General features: G+C 41.3%; 1 protein-coding gene across 6 annotated transcripts in view; it reads left to right on the top strand.

Annotated features, from left to right (window-relative positions):
• The window catches only part of LACC1 (laccase domain containing 1), a 94,900-nt gene extending 76,409 nt beyond the window's left edge, over positions 1 to 18,491 (top strand). For 2 of the 6 annotated variants that reach the window (XR_010123561.1, XR_010123558.1), the window contains exon 10: positions 16,820 to 17,454. The gene's annotated coding sequence lies outside the window, so the exon portion shown is untranslated. Of the gene's footprint in view, positions 1 to 16,819 lie in introns of all 6 variants that reach the window. The other 4 variants (XR_010123562.1, XR_010123559.1, XR_010123560.1 and 1 more) reach the window with 4 other exon arrangements.
• Positions 18,492 to 21,063: the final 2,572 nt, after the last annotated feature.

Here is a 21,063-nt window from a genome sequence, read left to right on the forward strand (position 1 = left end):
AGCAAACTCCCAAGAAGTTCCAAAAATGGATTGAGAGAGCAGGGAGAGGTCACTGGCTTGGAGTTTTATGAAAATTAGGGCACAGGGCTGGGGTGAGGGGTTCCCTCACATGTGCTGATTTGAACTTCCCATGGGTGCCAAGGGAGGGAGCACCCAGGCTTTTTTACCAGCTTACTAATATATGGGACAAAAGGAGAAGGGGAATGATGTATAGTGAAAGCTATCAGCAATCAAACATCAAAAAGGGGGCCAGGCGCTTTATTACACAAATGCAGGGTGGTAAGAGTGCTTTCGTGCTAACTCAGGGTGCTAAATTAATATTATCAATAAGTTATAAGCCTCTACCTGACAGAACCTGCTCTGTGGGAGGAGGCTCTCTAGAAGAAGGGATTTTCATGAACATGGGGACATATAACATTTAATTTACAGGCCCATTGAGGACCTTTGAAATGTCAAAGAGGTAGTCTCTAAGGCTTTGAAATAAATATCCCAGCAACTCTTGACCTTTTGTTCACTGCATTTCCTTTCATAAAAATTCTAATATATTACTTATGTTTGGAAGAAAGCATTTTTTAAAAGATGCAAAGCTAGATGGAGATTGTTTGCATCTAGGACCAGAGTTGTAATTTTTTTTTTTTTTCTCAATCAACCCATCAGTTTTGTTTTGAGATTCAGCTACATATTCTCAATTTATATGTGTATAGAGAATCATCTAGAGGATTTGTTTAAAATGTCTATCCTTGTCCTCAACCCCAGGGACTCTGGCTAAGAATTCTTAGGCAGTGCTCAGAAATGTGCATTATGACAGGTGTTTCTGATGCAGGAGATTATATGCTTCACTTGAGCAACCTTACCTCACCATGTACTCAGCACTGCACCAGGTATTGTAAAGGCTGCCGGCAAAGTCTAGCACAATCACAACCAACAAGAAGTTGACTGCTTTGCTGTCTCTTTCCCTACTTAACCAATCTTTTAGCTTCTGCACCTATAAAGAGTATGCAAGCAAATACAAAAGCCAAGACTACAGTTCTGTTTAGTTACCACTCAGAATTTAGCAGTGCCTAAATGCTTGCTTCAAGAAAGGACTTTATATACTTTTTTCTAATTTAAATTTCACAAAGTCAAATTATTAACACATTATAAAGTGCAGAAAATTGAGGCTTGGAAAAATTAAGTGACTTGCTTAAGGAATACAGCCACAAAGTGGGAAAGTCAGGTTTCAAACCCAGTTTCGTCTACATCAAACTTCTGTTTTGTCGTTGTTGTTGTTTTGGTTTTTTTTTGTTTTTTTTTTTTTTGAGACGGTGTCTCACTCTGTCGCCCAGGCTTGAGAACAGTGGCGTGATCTTGGCTCACTGCAAGCTCCACCTCCTGGGTTCACGCCATTCTCCTGCCTCAGCCTCCCGAGTAGGTGGGACTACAGGCGCCTGCCACCACGCCCAGCTAATTTTTTTGTATTTTTAGTAGAGATGGGGTTTCACCATGTTAGCCAGGATGGTCTCCATCTCCTGACTTCATGATTCGCCTGCCTCGGCCTCCCAAAGTGCTGGGATTACAGGCGTGAGCCACTGCGCCCGGCCTAACTTCTGTTATTAACCATGACACTCTGTTTACTGCCAGGAGCCTGGTGTTAGTTTTCTAGTCTCACTCGAGTGATGACTGAGATCCCATGGCACTCAGAACACGGGGAAAATTAGGCAGTTGCTCACTCAGTTTTGCCGTATATTGACAGTTGAATAACAGATATGCATCTGCTGCCATAAAAGTCTCTGTCTCCCAGGATAGAACTTTGCTTATTGACTGGCATTGCAGTCTTTTCCACAGGCTTCGCTAAGACCTGAGTTTTGTCAGATGCTTCCCTGTAAGCACAGTTTGTCTGGTTTAGAATAATAATTTTTGGACCAGGTGCTTTCCAGGGGCTGAGAGAAGCTAGGGTGGCTGGAAGAGACTAAGTGAGGAAAAGGATGACATCCTTTGGGACTAGGGACATATACAGACTCAGATCATACTGGGCTCTGGGACTCATGGTTAGAAATTTGGTTTTGATTCTAAATATGGTGGGAAACAAATGCAATATTTTACACAAGGGACTTAGTGTTCTGATTTTATATCTTAAAAATAGCCTTTTGGTTGCTATGTGAAGAATGGGTGAAGGGAACATGAGTTGAAGTGGGGAGTTGAGTAAGAAGGTTGTTTTACCTTCTGAATACCTTAAGTGTGTAAGAGTTCTCTTGAAGGAAAAGCTAACAAAAGAAATTTTATGGACTGAATGTTCATGTTCCCCTAAAAGTCATATGTTGAAATCCCAACCTCCAATGTGATGGTGTTATTAGGTGAGGTCTTTGGGAGGTAAGTAGGTCGTGAAGGTAGAAACTTCATGAATGGGATTAGTGACTTATAAAAGGGACCCCAGAGAGCTCTCTTTCTGTTCTTTGCCGTGTGAAGGTACAATAAAAAGATGACCCTCTGCAGACCAGGAAGTGAGCCCCCAACAAACACTGGATGTGCGGGCACCCTGATCTCGAACTTCCTAGTCTCCAGAACTGTGAGAAATAAATGTTTGTCATTTAAGTCACCCAGTCTATGATATATTTATTACAGCAGTCTAAACTGATTAAGACAGCAGGAAAACTGATATTTCTGTCTAGATAAAGTAGGAACTCAGAAAAAAATTCTAATGTCCCTCTGCCTCCTCTCCAAAGTAAGTCTAGAGAGAAGACAAGAAGTAGTGGGAGAGACTATCAACACTTGAGCATTTCCAGATTTCCCTTTTTCTTCTTTTTTTATTGTCTAAAATTCTTCCAAATATTTTAAGTATTTTAGTTGTTAAATATTTAAATATTTCAAAGTTAATTTCAGCAGTGTTGACTCTGAAAGCCTACATATCAGGCAGGTGTTTAAGATGATGAGACCCCTGTAGGAGATGATATATGGAAATGTCTTCCTAGGAGAGTTGAAGAAAACTCTTTTTTTTTTTTTTTTGAGACAGAGTCTCACTCTGTTGCCCAGTCTGGAGTGCAGTGGCGTGATCTTGGCTCACTGCAACCTCTGCCTCTGCCTCCTGGGTTCAAGCGATTCTCCTGCCTCAGCCTCCTGAGTAGCTGGGACTACAGGTGCCTGCCACCATCACATCTGGCTAATTTTTTGTATTTTTAGTAGGGATGGGGTTTCGCCATGTTGGCCAAGGTGGTCTTGAACTCCTGACCTCAGGTGATTTGCCCACCTCGGCAAATTTCGCATTCGGCAATCCCAAAATGCTGGGATTACAGGCGTGAGCCACTGCGCCCGGCCAAAAATCTTTTTCTTGATGGTGGATAAGAAGCCAGCTTTGCATCCCTCCCCACCCCCACCATGGCCCCCTTTCCCACTCAGCCCCAGAATGCTGGCAAGAACCCATAACCCTCTGGAGGACTCCATCACACAGAGCACCTGTGGAGTGGCTTGAAGGCAGCACCCCCTTGGGCCGAGGGCAGGTTTCTACTTGTCTGAGATAACGTGACTCAAGCTGCTTTGGGACCAGGACAGAATGCTGGTTTCACAGATGCTGTTCTTTTCCACACATATTGCTTAGCACTCCTTTGATTGCAAATGACAGAAACCCAACTTGGATTACCATAATGAAGCAGGGTATTTATTGTGAGGATAGAAACATGCCTCACGGAGACTAAGGTCAGAAAGATGGCTGGGCCTCCAGAACAATGGGAATTAGGTTCTTGAAAATCCTCTCTAACTCCCTGCATTCAGTTTTGATCAGCTTTATCCTATGACAGGAAATGTGGCTGCTGAAATCTCTCAGAGCTTTAGCCACGTAGAAGGGGACAGAATGTGATTCTCTTATTCTAAGTCCAGAAATGCAAGATAAGAAGCTTGTTGGTTCTGCTGGAGTTAGGGTCTTCCTCCTGGGAGTCATTTGTGCTGAGGAGGTGGCACTGGGCTCATAGGGTGAACCCTACAGTACCATGGAAGTGGATAAGAGGGGGTAGCTCTCTTAGGAGAGTTGAAGAGAAAATTTTCTTCAGGGGTCTCCAATGACTGATAGAAGGGTACTAGGTAAAAAGTCCCACAGGTGTCAACTACATGAGAGATTTTGTGAAAATTGGTGAAAAGCAGGTTGATTAATTAGTGCCCAACCTAAACAACCAAAAAATAAGAAAACATTTAATCTAAGGGGATATCTGAAAATCAAGAGAATCCAGTGAATAATGAACAAAGATTAGTATTATATTTTTCTGTTAACTCTTATTTGGGTAAGCAACTATTTCAGAAGGAATTGGTTCCTTTGCTTTATCTCATTAAATGGGATGCTAATGCCTGCAGACTGCATCTTCCCACAGTGAATAAAATACTTGTTTACATTCATGTAGCAAAGGTCCTCTTAGCCCCTTCCCCACCCTCTGCCCAGTGCCTAATCTGCTGTGTGTGAAGTTTGAGGTAGGCCTATTGAAGAGCCTTGGGGACAATGGGGTACAAGTGCCACATGTTAATGAGGACACTCCTGGTTTACTCTGCACAAAGGGCGCATGAGTCAAAATTCCCCAGAGAAACAGCCAACAAGATGTGTGTATATTTAGAGACAGAGACAGAGACAGAGATTTATTTTAGGGAGTTAGGTCATGTGATTGTGCAGGCCTGGTAAATCCAAAATCTTCAGGATAGGCCAGCTGACTGGAAACTCAGGTAAGAGCTGCAGTTAGAGTCTGAAGGCCATCTGCTGGCAGAATCCTACCTCCCTGAAAGATGTCCACCTTTGATCTATTAAGGCCTTCAACTATGAAGCCCACTCACATTATGGAGGGCACTCTGCTTTACTCAAAGTCTACTGACTTAAATGTTCATCTCATCCCAAACACCTTCTCAGGAATATTCAGAAGAACGTTTGAGTATCTGGGCATCGTGGCCCAGCCATATTTACACACAAAGTAACAACCATCACAAAGGGGAAGTGGGGAAGTGGGGAAGTGGCAGAATACCAGGCAAGGCATAGAATGGAACTGGAAAGTAGAAATTCATCAACAGTATCATGCCAGCCTGAGAAGCAGGGCGAGTGGTTCTTCAGACTTCTGGAGTCTGGAAATATTTATAGTTACACTGGAAGAAGGAAAGAAACTGTGAGAGGGAGACAGATGGGGAAGGAAGAACCTCCTAATGGCCATAGTAGGAACATTTCCCAACATGACGATGGGTTCCCATGGTGGGAAGAGTGACCATGTGGGTATATGTGGGGAAATGACAAAAGCCTGAGAGGCAGGAGTGGCAGTGGTGGGGGAGGCGTCCTCTTCCTGCCTGTGGCACAGAGTGGTGTGCATCTCTTACAGCTCCTCCCTGTGGTCCGTTGCAGTCTGCATGTGAAATAGAAGCATGCAGGCTGACTGTGGCCTTTCTAGGCTGTGCGGCATTGGGCCAGGAGAACCTTTGCAATGATTCTCTGAGGCCATGTAACAACATAAACAATGTCAGATAACCTAGGAAAGCTCTATTCTCAGGGCCAGATGGACACTTTCAGGGAGGCCAACAATTTAGTACTCTCTCAAACCAATATTTGAATGAGACTATTGTCCAATCTTTTTTGTTATTGTTGTTGGCACGGGAAGGAACTGAATTTCCATGAAAAATTATATAGCCTGGTTTATTATGTTTGCTGTCTTCTTCTCAAAAACAACCATTTGCATAAGGCTATTAGTAAACAACTTGGTGTTGGTTGAGGATTTTTGATAGGGGAATAGAGGAGGGATTTAAAAAAGGTGATTTCACATGCGTACCTAGAAGACAGTTTCTTATTAAATCTCATGAATAAATGTGTTTCTTCCCTTATGTCTCTCTCGGGAATCTTGGTTGCCTCTCTTTTTTTCTCTCTGGTGCTTGGTCTTTTTGCCTCCTGCCTGCTCTTTCCTGAATATTCACCTCCCTTCCTCCATGTCTGTCTTTCTGCCTTTCTGACAAAGAGCAGTTTCACGCCCGTCCAGCTCTATCTCCGTCCAAGTTACAACCGGGGGAACTGGTTTAGTGAATGGGCTGGACTCTAGTGTATAATCCGGAAACAACTTTTTCTTTCCTCACCACTATCTTCAAATGTTGCGGAATCTCCCTTCCCTTCCCCTTTGGTGACACCACAGATTCCCAACAAAGAAGTAAGAAGACTATATTCCAATAGAATGGTGCAAATCTGTCACAACAATTGAAAAATTACATCGTGAACAGAGAAGCTGTGGGGAGTAATCTGCTAAAAGCCACTCAAAAGTGAGAGATAAGCAAGGTATGCAAAAGACAAAATTCCTTTTGCAAACTGTGCTGATCTGTAACTCACCAGATGAGATACCTGCAAAATTAGGCACTAGCTGCACAGCTCCAGTTTCCACAGCTAGAATTCCAAAGGCATGGGCTTCATTGTTAATGAGGTTGACCTTTACCCAATAAATGAAGGTATTGATCTATGAATGATTTTTGATTTGGGAAAAATAGCTTTAATCATTCATTTGCTTAGATTTATGTTCCCTTCTCTTTATGTAACATCTTACTTCCCCACATCCATAGGTTTCAGGCCTCTTTCTTAGGATTAATGAATAAAGAGCTTGATGGTGAACACTGATGCCTGCAGCTCTCTGAGCAGAGCCCCCGCTCTCTCACTGACGTAGATTTGGAAAGCAGACCAGGCCCTAATCATGACTGCAAACTGACTGCCTGCATCAGTGGTTCAGGGTGAGAAGTTACAAGAGCCAGCTTTAAAAAGTAGCTAGTTGGCTGAGTGCAGAGGCTCCTGCCTATAATCTCAACACTTTGGGACGCTGAGGCAGGAGGATTGCTTGAGACCAGCCTGGGCAACATAGTGAGACCCCATCTCCACAAAAGCTTTAAAAAATTAACTGGGTGTGGCAGTACACATCTTGGTCTCAGCTACTTGGGAGGCTAAGGCAGGAGGATTGTTTGAGCCCAGGAGTTCAAGGCTGTAGTGATCTGTGATTGCACCACTGCACTCTAGCCTAGGTGGCAGAGCAGGACCCTGTCTCAAAGAAACAGTGTCTAATTACATTCCTGCCGTTCCCACTCTTGTTTTGTTTGATTGCTCCTATACGCTCATGACCCACATCAAAGAGAAAAGGCCTTTGCTGGCTCCTGTGTCATGACGCAGAGAGGTCTGGGCTGGGGCACAAATGGATTTTTGTGTAATAATAATACAAGATTCTGAAGATTTAATGAAATAATCTTATTAACTGTAAAGTATTATATAAATGTCACTCTATTTAATTTTAATTTTCTGAGCTGCTGGCTTACAAGATTTAGGACTATTAATGTAATTGAGTACTTATAATTAGGTAATTGAGGGCATTTAATGACAACTTTAGGTCACTGCTTAGAACTTATCGAAATGTATACTTTAGAAAAAGTGATGATTTCACGTCTATGTGTCTGTGTCTTTCCTAAGTATGAGTTGCTTATATGCATGTGTTTATTTGTAGGCATACTGTAATTTCACTCCTGCCATTTGTGAAAACAAAGAGACTTGAAAAGCTTTGCAAATAAGAAGTTGTAATTGTGAAGTTTTTAAAAGATTGACTTCAAAATGGAAATATATTTTATTTTTTCCTTTGATTAGGAAATTTTTCCTTTGATTAGGAAAATTTTTAAAAGCTCATAAAAATCTCTAGTAATTCAAGAAGTAAAAGGAAAATGTTAATAATTACCTATAATTCTCTGGCCATTAGTTCTTTTAACATATAAATATATGGAATACTCTACATAATTAAATCACAGACATATTTCTATTTCAATAAACATAAACCTTATACATCATTTTTTATAATTCAGTTTGAAATAATTTCAAATTTAAAGAACACCATATCCCTTTCATGCAGATTTCCCTATATTCACATTTTACCACATTTACTTCTTCATCCTCTCCATTTCTCTCTTTCTCTCTCTCTGTGTGTGTGTGTGTGTGTGTGTGTGTGTGTGTGTGTATAATCTCCATCACCATTAGTATTTTTCTGAATCATTTTTGACAAAAACGTGCAAACACAGTGCCCCATCATCTTTACATCCTCCTTTGTGTACTTTCCCCCCACCCCCACACAAGGACACTTCCTACATTTCTACCAGTCAACCTTCCCAATTGAGAAATTAACATTGATCTTACACTACCCTCCAATCTACAGACCCCATTTAAGTTTCCTCAGCAGTCTCCGTAATGTCTCTTTTCCCTTTCTGAACCCAGGCCACACTCCAGAATCAGGTACTGCATCTAGTTGTCATCTCTTCAGTTACTTTCTATCCAAAAGAGCTCCTCATTCTTTCCCCATCTTCCATGGCCTTGATGTGTTAACTTCTGTACTTTGTCTTTAATTCTGTATAATTTCCCTCTAGGCCTGGGTCTGTCCAGACCCCCATGCCCAGACCCAGGCCATGCATCCTCAGCCGCAATGCTGAAGACACGATGCTCTGCTCTTCTCAGGGCATCACATCAGTGGATAGCATGATTCAGAGTTGTCCTACATCACCATCCTACAATCATGATGCAAAGCTCGATCACTTCATGTAGTGGACGATCTGGCTTCCAAAGATGTCCTAGCCTTAAACCTAGAAATCTGCAAATATATTACCTTAAATTGCTAAAAGAGCTTTGCAGATGTATCTAAGACCTTGAGAGAAGGAAATGATCCTGGATTTTCCAGGTGGGTATAATCTGGAATCTTTATAATTTGCATAAAGAGCAAAACCTTTATTAAAACTACAGAGAACTAGAGAGGCAGCAGGGTGAGAAGGACTCAGCCCACCAATGCTGGCTTTGAAGATAGAGGAAGGGGGCCATGAGCTGAGGAACAATGGCAGCCTCTAGAACCTGGAAAAGGCAGAGAAATGGATTCTCCCCGCTCCAGTCTCCAGAAAAAAACAGTCCTGCCAACACCTTGATATTAGCCCGGTGAGACCTGTGTTGGATGTCCAACCTTCAGAACTGTGAAGATAAGTATTGTTTAAGCTGCCAAGCATGTGGCATAATTTGTTATGGCAGCAATTGAAAATTAATACACATGGTCAAAATGACTGGAAGCCACTGAAATGGACTGGGTTTATCTGTCCATAAAAGGTTATTAGTAGAACATCATGCTTCTCATTTGTCTGATCATAGGCTTGAGAACAAGGGCTTGGCAATGATCAGAAACCAAGAGAGCTCTAAAATGCCAAGAAATTGGAACTAGAAAATATAGTACAGTAACAGTTTCATTCTTGGACTTTACCCCACCAAACCTATGCACAATGGGGAATGGCAACTTTTCAAAAAGTTAGGGAGGAGGAGAAGAAGCTAGAACAGCAAAACAACAAACAACCCCAAATAAACTGAAGGCAAAACAAACCAAAAACAGATACGCACCTCACCAAAGGAGTTTAGATTTTATCCTGAAGACCTCAGATGGATTCTGGAGAGCCTTAAGCATTTGTAACTTCACTTTGTAAAAGTGAAGTTTTCCATCCAGCTTCTCCCAAAATCTGTACACTAGCTTTCCATTTTAAAATATAGCTTCTGATTGTCTCTTGGATCCTAATTCTACACTCAAACTCCAGACCAGTAGCAACCCTGATTCCTTTTGTATCCTTTCCTTCCTTTTTTTCCCTCCTTCCCCTTTCTCTCCCTTCTTATTTCTCTTTTTTCCTCCCTCCCTCCCTCCCTTCCTTCCTCCCTCCCTCTCTCTTTCTCTCTCTCTTCCTTCCTTTCTTTCTCTCTCTCTTTCTTTCTCTTTTCTTCCTTCCTTCCTCCCTTCTTCCCTCTCTCTCTTTCTCTCCCTTCCCTTCCCTTCCTTCTTTTCTCCCTCCCTCCCCCTCCCTTCCCTCTCTCTCTCTTTCTTTCTTTCCTTCTCTTTCTTTCTCTTCTTCCCTTCCTTCCTTCCTTCCTCCCTCCATTCCTCCCTCCCTCTCTCTCTTTCCCTCCCTCCCTTCCTTCCTCCCTTCCCTCCGTCCTTCCTTCCTTCATCCCTTTCTCCCTCCCTCTCCCTCTCTCTTTCCTTTCTTTCTCTTCTTCCTTCCTTCCTCCCTCTCTTCCCCTCCCCCTCCCTTCCCTCCCTCCCCCTCCTTTCCCTCCCTGTCTCCCTCCCTCCCTCCTTCCCTCTTCTTCTTTCCTTCCTCCCTCCCTCCCTCCTTCTTTTCTTCCTTCCTTCCTTCCTCCCTCCCTACCTCTCCCTCCCTCCCTCTCTTTCTTTCTTTCTCTTTCTTTCTCTCTCTCTCCTTGTCTCTTTCTCCCTCCCTCTCCCTCTCTTTCCTCCCTCCTTCCCTTCCCTTCCTTTTTTTGTCTCTTCTCAGTCATTATGAAAAATAGTGCATGTTCCTAGAAAGTTCTCCGAACAGTGTTTTTGATTTTCCTGACACGTCTTTGTGCTTACTGGCCTCTCTGCCTGAGTTGTCCCCACTCCACCACCACCATGCCCATGCCTGGCAAACTACCACTTATCCTTCACCACCAAGGTTCATTCCCTGACCCTGTTCTTAAGTCCCTAGGGTGGATCACTTTCTTCTCTGAGACAGCACTGTATCTTTCCTATTCCTCAACTATAACACTGTGTTGACATTATTTCTCCCTCTCCTTCTCCATTTTCTTCTATCAGACCCTAAGCTCCCTTTCAGAATGTATGCTAAGTGGCTTAGCATTATGTTCAGCACATAATAGATACTGATTGAGTGAAAGAAAGAGACTGCCAAGGACCCTTTCTGGAAATTACTGAGGTTGGTATATCCTACACACGCAGTTCATCCTATGAAATATAAGATGCAAGTCATGTTCTTAATGCACGGTGATGCTGCCAGCCTAGGGTGGGATTAGCCACTACCACATCCTGGCCCAGACGCACTAGTTCTACTCAGACCCTTCCTGTGCCCAGGCTTTAGCAGGGACCAGAGGGCAGCAGCCATGTCTGGGAAGGGTCAGGAAGGGGAGGCTGGGCATGGCTTTAGGCACCAGGGAGTGGAAGAGCAGGCAGCTGAGAATCCTCCCCAGGGAAGTGGCAGGAGATAGGCCCTCCTGTGGACTAAGGCTCCAAGAAACCAGCACATGCTCCATTGCCTAATTAGACTTCATTTAAAAAACACAAATTCCAAGATAAAATGGAGAATTTCAAAACGACAACCACAGAGCATTACAGGGCCCTTGTGAGCATGAGGCCCTGTAAGACTGCACAGGTGGCATGTTCATGAAGCTGGCCCTGGCTGGGAATGTTGTGTGAAAGGTTATCCAGCCCAGCCTTCATCTGTTGCTTGGGTCTGTTTCTTGTGCTGAGTTCTTTCCTGCTTCAGCCTTTGGTTTTTGATGCATTATACTTCATCTTAAAACATTGCTTTCTTTTCCATGTCAGTAATTACTTTAATAATTCCCTATGTCTGAAATCTTCCAGAGAAAAAGTAGAATAAATGTACTGCTAATTTTCAGGGATAGTGCATTGATATTCTTAGTTTAAACAACAAAAAATATTGTTTCATTGACTTTAACTGGGTTGGATTAAATTTTGTCTCCACAATTCCCCACCCTTTGTTTTTATCCTCGAAGGCATGATTTAATTCTCCAAGGGATCTCTTTTGACTTACTAGTTTTCATGGTTTATTTTGAGTGTAAAATTAGAATCTCACACTCGTTTGCAAGTCTGAGTCTGAGGAATGAGAATATTGTAGGTTGATGCCCTACTTGGAAAAACACATTTCGGACTCCCAAAGAGGTGGATATGAGTTTTTTTGTTGGTTGTTTGAAATATTTTTCAAGATTTGTGATAAACAGCAGAGCTCAAACCCAAATAATCCTACTGAAAACATTTTGGACTCATATGGACTAATTCTTGTAAAGTCTGTCTTCTAGAAACTTATACTATATGATTTCTCAAAACAGGATCTTGAAATGATAACTTCTCATGGCATAGCTGGTACATTTTGTTCCTGGCTTCAAAGAAAAATATAATCTTAAGATGTGTCCAATACCTCTTAAAATACACTCTGACTCATCTCTCAGACTCCAGGCCATGTATTCCACTGTAAATCTGATATCTAAATACACAGGTTGAAGTCTCAGGGGATGTGAACTTGGTTAGAGTCGAACTCTACTTACAATATGCAATTGCCACTGGCTTTCCTTGTCTTTCTGAGAGATTTCTGGCTCATTCAACAAAACTGGGTTGGAAGGAACTCATCAGCTCAAGCCATGTAAAAGGGAAAAGAGGGGGGAATGGACACCTTGAGGGCCAGTAAGATAGACATAAAGCATATGCCCCTGGAGAGGGCTGTTTTCCATAAGCTGAATCAGGTCTAGAAGTAATTCTCTACTGCTCCCAGTCTCCATTTGCCCAGACATCCCAAAGAACACCTTGTTTCACTTGCAGAGTGCATGGGAGGGGAAATGATGCAGTAGCTGAAATGATGTGGCACTGGAAGGTCATGGTGACAGAAGGAGAAAGGGGGTTTCCAAAATGCTGGCTGGCATCCCCTGATTCAATGGTGTGCTGGAGAAGGCTTGTATTGGCTTAAGAGAACTGATTCTTAACTATATTGATTACCTGAAATTGGCCATGAAAATCACTATGTACTACTAATCAAGTCTCGTCTGTACCCCCACCTCAAAGTTGACTGGCAGGTCACTGATACTAAGCTTACATTGCTCTCTAGAAATGTTCTCTGGCTACCTCTGATTGCCTGTGGGAATTTCTTTTTGATGCTCTTGTGGCCCTTACCTCTATTTGTCATCATTATGTATCTACCTGCGCCCATTCATGGCCATAGAAGCCACAATGTCTAGCATTCAGCAGATGCTTGACAAATGTCCCCTGTTTCAATGGGCACATAAAATGCATATTTTTCAGGTGCACATTAAAACTAAGAAAAGATCGATCTTTACTAACGGAATGTTTTTCTTTCCTTTTTTTGTTTATATAACATTTAATGAGCACCTATACTGTAATTTTAATAGTCCCTGGGGATTTACCAAGAAGCAAGGCATGCTTCTTTTATTAAAGAAGCACATAGTTTACTGAGGAAGACATATATTGCTTTCTCTTTGTATTAATATGTTCTTTCATCTGTTTCTACGTGTTTTTTACATGTTTACATTAGTTGGTTTGCCAAGTTATGATGAAACTCCAATACATACAAGTTTATATACAGAAGAAGATCTGAAGGGCCACATACCAAACATTAACAGTTTACCTCCGATGTGGAGATAGAATAGGGGAACATAATATTTTTTCTTTGTACTGTTTATACTGCTTGAATTTTTGAGTACATATTATTTTATACTTAAAATATCTAAGAAGAAATTTTAAACTTGTGAAGTTAGTACAAATTCAAGGATGTATGAAGCAGGGGTTGGGGCATGAGGGAGTAGGGGGGAAGTTTCAGGATGAAACTGTTCCACCTCAGATCATCAGGCATTAGTTAGATTCCCATAAGGACCATGCAACCTAGATCCCTCACATGCGCAGTTCACAATAGGGCTCATGCTCCTATGAGAATCTAATGCCGCCACTGCTCTGACAGGAGGGAAAGCACAAGTGGTGATGCTCACCGGCCCACCATTTACCTCCTGCTGTGAGGCCTGTTTCCTAATAGGTCAGGGACTGGTATGAGTCCACCATCCGGGGGTTGGGGACCCCTGCTGTAGGTAATGAGAATTACATGGAGAATTTTAACCAAACGGTGATGAGATTCAATCTATATTTTTGGATGATAACAGATAAGATTGAGAACTAGGTTACACTGGTAAGAGGCAGACTGAGCTTAATGATATATTATCATTTGGTCTTTATATAACAAGACTGCTTCTCTACCTAGTTTTGGGTGGGAATAACTTGCACTGGAAGTTCCTAGGGTGTGGTACACAAGTCCCTAAGTGGCTATAAAAACAGACAGTCCAGACACTCAGTCTCTCCTTCTTTCAGCTCTAATGTCATTGCCCTCTTGTATCCTGGCATCAATTAAGTGTTGGCAAGGGATAAATTCAGTCTTGCTTTGAGTCATGTGGGTGGACAATGGTGGTGAAGGGAAAAAAGCTCCTAGCAGAGATTGGGCTTGCTGGAAATACAGAGATGGAAGTTCTCTGTTCCAAGAATAGTTAATGGTGTCAGGATATAGGCTACAAATTGTCATTTGAGGGTGGCCTGCCTTATACTTGGTGGCACTGGCTTCAAACCAACTGACCTTTGAGTTATAAAGATGTCAATTCCTTCATGTGGTGACTTCCATAGGTGCTATCTCCTATAGGGTAGGTTCAGGTGAAAATGAATGGAAGGTAGGTGAGAGTCCATGGGGTACCACCCACTAGATGTGAAGCACCTCACATGGAGTAAGGTGACTTGTTAGATCCCTCCAGCAGAAGAGGCAGGCAGGGAGGTGAAGCATCATTTGTGTATTGATTTGACTCTGCCTGCTCTTGTTGCTAAACACTGCATGCTGTCCAGGAACATGGAAATGGGACTGGGTGAAACCTTTTGCTTTGACAGAGTCTTTTCCTGACTGGAGCCATCCTTAAAAGGAAGGTCACTTCCTGTCCATTGCTCAGTTAAGATCACTTTAGACCATAATAAAGTCTGAGGCCCTTGTTATCATCCATAGACATGGGTTTTGTTTTGTTTTGTTTTTTCATTATATACCCAGCCAGGTGCTAGCACAGGCCTTCCCAGAAACAATGGGTCAGGACCAGTTCTAGTGTCTTCCACATCGTAGAAATTAAACAACCACCTCATTTTCTGTTTCTAATTCAAATCCAGGGCCTGTCTACTGGCTTTAGGTCTTTCTACCTTGGTGATACCTGTAATTTGAACATTTATGCTCTCTGTCCCTGGGAGCTTGATTGGTATTATTCTAAAAAGAACTTCTCAACTCATGCATTTATTTGTTCAACAGGTACTGGATTTTTTGAGTGCTAATGTGAGTCAGACACTGTGTGAGGCATTAGGAATATAATAGTAAACAAAGAGAACCTTAGGCCTGCTGTAATGTTGCTTAAAGCCTAGGGTAGGATTGAAATACTAAATGAAGAATAACAACGTAAATGCAAAGCCAAAACTGTGATGAGGCAATGATGGAGTGCTACAAGGTAAAATTACATAAAAGAAGAATCGTCTAGTGAGGGAAGTCTGACGAGGCTTCCCTCAGGAGGTGATAACCCCATCAAGCTCCTCCTTCAGGAGTAGAAGGGCCTAGGTTTCTGGGCAGGTTGATCTACTTCCTACTAGAAAGTGAAGCAATATTTCCCAGGTCACACTAAAAAATGGGAGGTAAAGGGGTCCCATCAGATTATAGTTCTAGTTCAATGGGGCTTACTCGCCCTTATTCACATTACTAAGGGATACTCAAGCGACTCTTTGAAGGACAAAAAGATAAGCTTCTCCAGAATAAAAAGAAAGCCAATAGATACACCCTGCTGAATGTATTAAAATGTCACTTAATATTTATAGAATATCACTGAAGTGTATAGTCCCTTCCTGACACCTACATTTTGTGGGGCCAAATAGCCATTTTCCACTTACTTTGGGTACTTTCCCCGCTCTGAAGGTTCTGTTCTATAGCCAGCCTGCTAAAGCCTGATTCCAATCACTTTTTCCAATTTTTCAGGGTCTTTTAGGATTTTTGAACAGCGGTTATTTCTTCTTTTCTCCTCACAAAGAGACTTGCAATAAGTTGTCCATGACTAGAACTGATTCAGGTATTTAGTTATAATGTTGAAGAAATGTTGAAGTGTAAATATAGTAGTTAAGGGAAAAATTCTGCTTTCTGAAACTCCCAGGATGGAATTTCCAGCCATAAGCAAGGGTGCCATTTGGCATTTCTGGGTGGGGAGTCTGACTGACAAGCTCACTTCTCAGGAACAAAGAGACTCGCCGCCTGGTAGTCGTTATTAACAGCTGTGTGACTGGGCCCCACGGCGATGTGTTGTAAACTTCTTTTCAGAATTTCCCCAGCTAAGAGGAGATTCACGAGTCAGAATGTTGGGAACTGCATGGGCAAGTATCTTGATTTTGATAAAAATTTGTCTGGCTCGTGAATCTTAAAAATAAATAAGTGCCATATATTTAGAAAGAGGTACCAGGATGTGTGGATGTGGAAAAATTGAAATGTATACAAATATACATACACCAACTCCTTCTTCTCCAAAGAGACCCCCTCAAAATGATGGCTTCCAGAGCACATGAATAAAAATGATTGCAATGAGTTTAAAATACTTAACATTATTTTGCAAATCATTAAATGCTGTACAAGTCATAACCCAGTGGACTCACAAATTAAACAGGGCTGATTGATAATAAAACAACAAATTAAGCAACACAGGGGAGTATTTGACTGTTGTTCAGAAATTAACCAACTCTAACATGTAGGAGCAATTAAAATAATTCCAAAATAATGGAGCTTATTAATGTTGGAAACTGGAAGAGACAGTCCAATCGTATTTATTTAAAATGCTTATACTTTGTACTTAAATTGTGTATTTTTTCATGTCTATTGTTTCTTGTGAGCATCATTACAACCTCTTTTTTTACATGTTGACATGAGTTTATTTCGTGGTTTTGATTACAAACAAAACATGTTCATCATGAATAACTCAAAGAGGTATAAGGAGAGATATAAAATTAAAAGCAAAGTTCACAGGGAAATCCCAACTGAGATAATTATTGTTAAGAATTTTGTCAACATCCTTGCAGACACTTCTAGGCATATATGCAGTAGATATCACTTAAATAAGTTTGCGCTTGCTACAAGATTAAGACATTGTAGTATATGCATAGTCAATCTCTTTTTCTCCTGCTCTCTGGAAAGGAAATTTTGTCCACTTAGCATTTTCTTCTTTCTCCACCTTATTTTTCAGAGTGTGGTGATCACTGAAGAAAAAAAACAAAGGAAGAAGGAAGAGGGACAAAAGAGAAGTGGCTGATCTGTTTGGGTATCATTGTGATATCTTTGGTTGAGAGTAGAAAAGCATATTGGGGAGGAGAAAGCCTTCAGGAGCTATTACAGTGTGAGAATTAGAGAACAAGATGAAAAAGGTGGGATACAGAGGCTATTTTAAGATGTGGTGCTGTGGGTTAGGAATTGTAGGTTCTTTAATGTTTTCTGAAAATGGAGAGCCAAGGCTGAAATTACTCTGTAATGCCTTTTTGTTGCTGGGTTGTTTCTGCGAATGTGACACTGGGCTGAATTGAACCACAGTGAAATCTGGAATTTATCTGATTTGCACATAAATGGGATTGTATCAACCATACTGCTTTATAATTCCTTTTGTCTTGAAAATATGTGATGGAGCTTCTATTTGAGTCAACGAATATGAATTACATGATTCTTTTCAGTGGATGCATAGAGTCTCTTGTATGAATACCTCGTATCTTTTTGAACTAGTCTCATGTTGGTGGATGTTTTGGTTGTTTCTAATTGTGATGAACGTCTTGTGTATACTTGCATATTTATGTAACTACCTCATTGGGATAGATTCTTGGATATAAATTTTCTGCATGAAATGGTACGTACGTTTTAAATTTTATTACATACATAACACCAGCAAAAAGTCATGCTGATTTATATTCCTCTCACTGTGTATTAAAGTCTCATATCCACAAAAATCTCATTCTTATCACTTCTTATTAGTTGGTGAAGAATAGCACAATTTTGACAACATATCTACGGTATATATATGAAGAAGCTGAAACCCAGAGAGATTGAGGGATTCTTGCCTAAGGTGTTAGAACTGATAGTTCTAGTTTGTCGGCCTCTTTAGAGGTGTCATTGCCTGGAAGATCCAGATGATAATATGTCCATCAGGCCTTACAGAAACCACCCACAGGGAAAAGGAAGATACTTAAAACTGGCAAATGAAACAATTTCCAGTTCAATCCATCTGTGTAACAAGGGCATACACACCACTGTGATGAGATGATGTGTGTAAAAGTGCTTTGTAAATCACTGGAGATTGAGGCACTGTTTGGGAAAACAATTACCCCTTTCATCTGGATAATTAGGACTGTGTATTTTAGCTAATAGACAGGAATTATAAATGCTTGCGGTTTGACCTTGCATTTGAGTGTCATTTTTATCATCTGCAACTCGATAGCTAAATTCCTAGTAAATGAAGCATTTATTATAAAAAGTGCTGACACAGTACTAAATCTGGACCACTTTTCCTTGTGATAGCCTGATGATTAAAGGCCAGAATGTCCAATTCTGTGCTGTCTCATAGCAAATGTACTATGTAGGCAGTGTTCTTCCGCTGTTAATCCATGTCCCCGGGTTGCCTCTGACCTTGGCCCAGGAGGCCTGTTGACTCCATGCTCATTTATACTCGTTTTGTCTCTTTCTGAGTTTATTTTACTTGCTCCAGTCCTGCTAGACTCTTAAGGATTTCAGGCACCAGAACAGCTGTGTTTAACCTTGTCCATTAAGTCCTCACCCAAGAAACCCCTCTGAATTGGTGATGTTTCTGAAAACACAAATAAAGGCCAAATTACAAATGGAAGAAGCATCTGGGTTAAAATAAACTGTCACCAGACAAAAGCTATCTCCTTCCATTTTCTTTTTTTGTAAGAAAAACAGGTTACTAGCTTTAATCTTATTCTTAGGTAAAATGTGCTGTTCTAGTCTTTTAAAAAGCACTTACCTCAGAATTTCTACTCAGCAACAAGAAGAGGGGGCAGCCCCTGTTATCTGCTTGTAGTAATAAAGATCCACATTTATCTTCTGCAGTTCTGGCTTTGGTATTCTTACTTTGAACTGGAATAGCACAGGAAAAGTGGATTGAGGAGTGCACAATTGGAGCATGACTTGTGTTGCCTGGTTACTGAGACTCTCCAGAGATTAGATTGTCAGGGTATTTAGATGCACAGAAAAGCAAACAAACAAACCTCCTACCTTCCTGGTAATTCTTTTATGAGGACAGGGCAGCTTCTAAACTTGGAAACCTAGATTAGGGGAGAAAATAGTTTCTATTAGCAGAAGATGATGAATAGTAATTATCTTCAACGCTGTCAGGTGGCCTCACCATTTGTGAGTCATGGTCAGTGGGAAGTGGCCACGCTCAGTATGAAGAGTTTCATGTTGCTTTAATTCTGGGGACCCTCAGATGATGCTGCACAGGCCTGCTGATCTTCAGAAGCTGCTCTACGCATCTGCAATAAAAGAGAAGACCTTCTAAGTCACTCACTGGTTTTGAAAGAAGTAAAATAGAAGCAGGCTTTTAAGTATCCCTAAGGAGGGCACTATAGGATTTGTATTGGAAATGGATCTGAAGACTTAGGAGAGACTAGAAGATTAGAAATGCAGAGAGGTCAATTTGCTTCCACCAGCTAGTTTATAACTAAGTGTTGGCCACATTATCTGCTTTTAGCTCCGTGTCTTCATTGCCCTTCTCAGTGTTCTTCTTCCCTAGGTCACAGAACGTTTTCCTGAATCGGATTCTGGGTTAAAGCTGCCAGTAGGAAGAATTCACATGAGATTTGAAAGGTGGAAGAGAAGGAGAAGGTGTTTTTTTCTTGCAACAGTTTGGCTGGGGAGCTGGGATCTTCACTGAGGGCTTCCTTTGGCTCCGGGTTCCTGTGGACAGGCAGCCGATGTCATCAGTGGTGGCTTCTCTGTGATCACTATACCACCAGGTCTCCTAAAGTGGCCTTTTTGACCTTTGCCTCCCCAGCTCTTTCAATGGTTATGTGAAACTCTAATTATGTACATTAAATATCTCTCAGCTCAAAATACATACAGTCACTTCCCTCCCCACATATGGAGTAATTCTGAATGACATAAAGGCTTAGGCATGAAGGCCCAAAACCTTGGTCACCTATGTTGATAAATCTGAATTTTGATTAGTGCCAAATTATAGACCAATATATGTCTTACAGACGTTAAAAAACATGTGGTATAATTTCATTTTTATAAAGTTCAAAAGCAAACTAATTTGTGATTTTAGAAGTAATGATGAGTGTTTATGTTTGGAAAAGGCTGAGCAGGGTGGGGACTCGCTGGGCCGTGAGAGAGGCTTGAGATGCTAGTAATACTTGATTTCTTCATCAAGGTTGTGTTTAGATGGTTGAGTTCTTTTTGTGATAATTCATTAAGCAAGATCATCATAATATGCCATTTTTCTTTCGTTTTTTTTTTTTTGAGATGGAGTTTCACTCTTGTTGCCCAGGCTGGAGTGCAATGGCACGATCTCAGCTCACTGTAATCTTCACCTCCCAGGTTCAAGCAATTCTCCTGCCTCAGCCTCCCAAGTAGCTGGGATTGCAGGAATGTGCCACCACCCTCGGCTAATTTTGTATTTTTAATAGAGACGGTGTTTCTCCATGTTGGTCAGGCTGGTCTCAAACTCCCGACTTCAGGTGATCTGCCCACCTCAGCCTCCCAAAGTGCTTGGATTACAGGTGTGAGCCACCGTGCCTGGCCAATATGCCACTTTTCTTTATATATATGTTAAAATTTAATAGAAAATTTATTTTAAAAAATTTAAGGCTGCTAGGAAATTTCATTTTTCTTGTGCCAATCCTAAAATGACAATTTAATTATTGAATCCAATCTTACTCTTTGACAGATGATACAACTGAGACAGCAAGAGACTAAGTAACCTGCTCAATGTCAACCTTCAAGCCCAGTTTTCCATCCATTTATAACCTGGTTTAATGTGAGAATTTTAAAAATCAATTTTCCTAGTTATCTTTTTTCCCCATTTTTTTTTCTATTTATAGTCAAATGGAAACAAACTTTGCATAAAAATAGACGGGAAGATTGACTCCAAGCTAATTTGTCGTCTCAGGCATTACTTAAGAAATGTCAAAGTCTCTAGTGAAAAGATCTATGAGCAATATCGGTAAAGAATGTGCCAAACTTGCCAAGGTATTTAGCATTTAGGAGTAGGAAGCAGAAGAGCTGCTTCAGGAGTGATTTGGATGTGGCTGTAAATCAAGCAAAAAAGCCGCATGTTGTAAAATGTCACCAAGAAAGGTAAGTTGGGTATTGCTTAAAAACTCACACCAATGTTGTCCATTTGTCCATTTCCCACAGCTTCTGCTGCCATTGAGCCACCTAGGTAGTCATCCCTGAATTCCTCAGGCCTAAGAGGCCCATCAGCTCAGC

Source organism: Pongo pygmaeus, chromosome 14, assembly GCF_028885625.2.
Source record: "Pongo pygmaeus isolate AG05252 chromosome 14, NHGRI_mPonPyg2-v2.0_pri, whole genome shotgun sequence".
NCBI classification, from domain to species: Eukaryota; Metazoa; Chordata; class Mammalia; order Primates; family Hominidae; genus Pongo; species Pongo pygmaeus.